Here is a 4,181-nt window from a genome sequence, read left to right as displayed (position 1 = left end):
CAGGCCACCCCGGAATGTGAGCCATTGGATCCAATAGCTTCGCAAGATATGCTACTGGCTGTTTCATTCCTCTCCACGTCTGGGTTAATACTCCCAAAGCCGCTCCCCTATCTACAGTAGCAAAGAGCTGGAAAGGTTTATCTAGAGAAGGCAAGGCTAACATGCTGCATTGATCAGATCTCTTTAGAATTCTTAAATAGTTCTTTTTCCTCTTCGTCCCAACTTAGACACTTTGGTTCCTCCTTTAATAGTTTGAGATATAATTTATTCGTCTTTTGAGCATAAAAATCAATCCACAATCTGCAATATCCCGTTAAACACAAAAAAATACGTAATTCCCGTTTAGTCCTGGACAGCAGAATCCCCATTATTCCCTCTAACCGTTCTGGGCTTATCTTTCGCTTTCCCTCACTAACTAGATGTCCCAAGTATTTCACTTCCCACTCCACATATTGTAGTTTGTTTTCAGATACTCGCAGTCCCTTCTGACCCAGGAAATTTATTATTTCTTTTAGCGGCTTCTAGTATGCATTCTCTTCTCTTTCCTGTTACCAAGAGGTCGTTCTACATAGTGCAACAGGGTAGTTCCCTTGGGGCTGCTAAATTTCTCCAATATTTGTTCTAACATCTGTCCAAATAAATTCGGGGATTGTATAAACCCCTTGGGGAGCACGGTCCACCGGTATTGCTGTTTTCGTCCTGTCATGGAATCTTCCCATTCAAAGGAAAAAAAACTACTTTCCTCTGCGAAGGGACAAGCCCAAAAGGCATCATTTAAATCTATCACACTAAACCATTTGTGGTCATTAGGGATCTTACTTAATAACGTATAGGTGCCTGACCTGTTCTATTGGATTCAATGTTCTCAAATCCTGCACCAATCGATAGGTTCCATTGGACTTTCGCACTGGAAGAATCAGGATATTATAAGGAGACATACATGGCTCCAACAGTCCATCTCTAGCCCCTCAATTTCTGGCTGCAGCCTTCGTTTGCCTTCTATGGAAATGGGATATTGTCGCTCATAAACAATGTCCCCTTTCGTTTCTAAAGTTATTTCTAGGGGACGGATCTGTATTTTTCAACGATTCCCTTCTCTAGCCCATATAATAGGGTCTATCTCTCTCTCCACATCTTCTGTCAACATTGCCATTTGTACAACTAATTCTTTTTCCTGATTTCAAATCTCCAGTCCTAAGAGGATAATTGAATCTCTCCCAAGTAAGTTACTTCCAATATCAGGGATATACAACAGTTCCCCTATCACTGTATCCTTAGGGTCTTCTATCATCATAGTTTCAAATACTGGAACAGTAAATCCTTCCCCTTTCACGCCGGCAATAGTAATTGACCATGTTGACATTCCTACTTTCTTTGGTTTAAAATTCAGCGATGACCATGCTACCCCTGTATCTACTAGGAAGACTTCCTCTTCCCCACAGGGTCCCACCTTCAAGTTTATCAAGGGTTCCTGGTGGCTCCCGGGGGCAGGAACCCTGACACCCCTATTCTTCATCAAAATTCATAAGCGGAATTGCCTTTCTTCCCTTTGTAGGTCAGGACACTCCCACTTAAAATACCCGATTTTTCTGCAATAATAGCATCCTGCCTGTGGAGACTTCCATCTCTGCGCCTGTCGCCCGAACCCTCTATCAAATGCTCCCCTTTTCCTCTCGCCCTCCCTCTTCCTCTGTCCTATATACTGCCACCCATCGCTCCGTTGCTCACTATTGGTTCCATTCTTTTCTTAACTACCTCATCAATCGTAGCTTCCATCATTTTTGACTTCTGTTTTTTCTCTCATCCTCTCTCTTTGCAAACACTTTCTGTGCCTCTCTTACCAATTCATCTAAAGGTGTTTCGCTCCTCCCTTCTATCTTCAGTATCTTTCTCTGTGTCTGGCCATGCCTTTGTCACAAAATGTACTTTCAAAAGACCCTGTGCCACTGGGTCCTCAGGGTTCATTCCAGAGTATTTCCACATTGAGTCTCTTAATCTTTGCAAGAAAGCTGAGGGAGTCTCATCTTTCTCCTCTCTAACTTCAAAGGCTTTAGTCAAATTCTGCGACTTCGGAACTGCCTCTCTTATTTCTTTGAGAATCAGGTATTTCAATTCCCTCATTTCTTCTCTATGCTCCAGGTTTTGATTTTCCCACTGGGTATCTCTGAGGGGAAACTCTGTCTCTCCCTGTCCAGTATCCCCATCCCCACTGGGAAGTTTCCTGTCCCATATTTTAATGGCTGCTCCTGGTATAAGTCCTCTTTCTTCCCCAGTAAATAGTATATTCAAAATGGACATTAACTCAGTCTATGTATACAGACTGGGCCCCAAGAATTGATTAATTTGTTCACACTACCGTACTGGATCCTCATCCAGAACCTTCATTTCCTTTTTAAATGTTCTGACCTCCCCACCGGTGAGGGGGGCACTCACAAACCCAATCTCTTTGTCCCCTATTGGTACCTGCAGAAGGGGATAAGTCTTCATATTCTGCCCCTTTATTTGTTTTTGGTTTTTTCCCGCTTAGGCGTTAGTGTAAATACACCAGAGGCCTCCTCTACATCTACTTTATCTTCCCTTCCTTTTATTGCGAATTGAGGCTCGGGAACAACAACACCCCTGTCCACCGCCCCTTTGTTCTCCTCTTGTGGCTCATACGTTCCCTGTCCCTGTCTTTCTGTCTCTCTCCCCCCCCCCCCATTTTCACCTAATCTGATTTTATGAGGCGGCTGGCGGGTGGGGGAGGTGCAAGCAGCAAAAGGACCCCAGGGACTGGGTGGGGCAGAGGGGGAATCCTTTGTCTTTCCTCCCATCAAGCCCAAACAGCCTTTCCAACAGGACACATAGTCCGACTCTTCTTGACTAAAGGTTTGTTTTTTTATTGACATACAAATTTGAATACTGACATACCCAATCCTCATCCGAATCATACTTTGGCCAGAAGACAGCTGGATAAAGGATTGGTTCTTTCCCTTGTTCAAGTTTTACTTGTCCATTCCCTCAACATCCTCCCCAACGAGGATGCTTTTCTTTCTTTAATCCGTGACAGTTCGACTTACTCTGCCTACCCCCTATTTCTCAAGGCCCTCATCAGTCCCTCAGCAATTATATACCCCTTTTGCCGGCCACCAAGTTAATACTTAAAAGTCAGTTTTCTTACGTTGGTCTGTGCACAGAGTTGCCTGGCCCCTTTTCTCATGTTTTTTATCGACTTCCTTTCACTGTCTGATTCAGATGTCCCTCTTGTGGGATTCTACCAGACGCCCAAGGGAGCGGACAAAACTAGGACAAGAAACCGCTCCTCATTTGCGACTGGGATACATCTTCCCAGTGTCCAGGGCCAGCCACAACCCCTGGCGATAGAAGAATATCCCGGACGATCCTCCAATTGTGAGAAACTAAGCCCACTCACTTCAATAATTTCAGTGCGAGGCAAAATCTGAAGCACTCAGTATGTTTTTTATACGCTTGCAAGCGTGGTGCCTGAAATAGACATGCAGAGTTTAGCAAGTACATAGGATTCACGACTCCAAACCCGGTGCCCATTACTATTGTTTTGCTCTTGCCTTATCCGGCCTTTTGCATAACAAAGTATAGGTTTTACGTGGCCTTTTCACCACATCCTGGCTGTTGTCAACTGTTAGGTATATCCTCCTTCATTGCCATCTATTTCCCCCACTTGTGACATTTCCTCCCTTTCCCCAACCATATTGAACCTTACGACCTTTTACTTGGGGTTTGTTTTCTGTTTTTGCAGAAATGGGAAAAAATGCTTATAACTCCTGCTTGTACAAGCATATCTGGCTTAACCTACATCCTCACAACACCTTATCTATGTGTCTGTACCATCTACCATTGCTTGCAGGCACCTTTCATTCTTGTATGCACATTTTAGCTAATATGAAAACAATTATATATTTCCCTCACATAGGTTTCATTCTTGTTGACTCAGCTTTTGGTTGAAACAATTATACACTGGTGTGAGTTCATTTACTTTGCATAAGTAATTATGTTTGCAGAAGTAACACTACTTCACCTGTATCCCACAGTTGGTAGTGTAGTGAACAAAGAAGAACAAAGAATACAGAAAATGTGCAACCCAGGAACAGGCCTTTTGGACGGCCAAGCCTGAGCCGGTCGAAATCAACTATCTAAACATGTCGTCCAATTTCTAAGCATCC

This window comes from Hemiscyllium ocellatum, unplaced genomic scaffold, assembly GCF_020745735.1.
Source record: "Hemiscyllium ocellatum isolate sHemOce1 unplaced genomic scaffold, sHemOce1.pat.X.cur. scaffold_103_pat_ctg1, whole genome shotgun sequence".
Taxonomy (NCBI): domain Eukaryota; kingdom Metazoa; phylum Chordata; class Chondrichthyes; order Orectolobiformes; family Hemiscylliidae; genus Hemiscyllium; species Hemiscyllium ocellatum.
The sequence above is the reverse complement of the archived record's forward strand: the minus strand, read 5'-3'. Positions refer to the sequence as shown.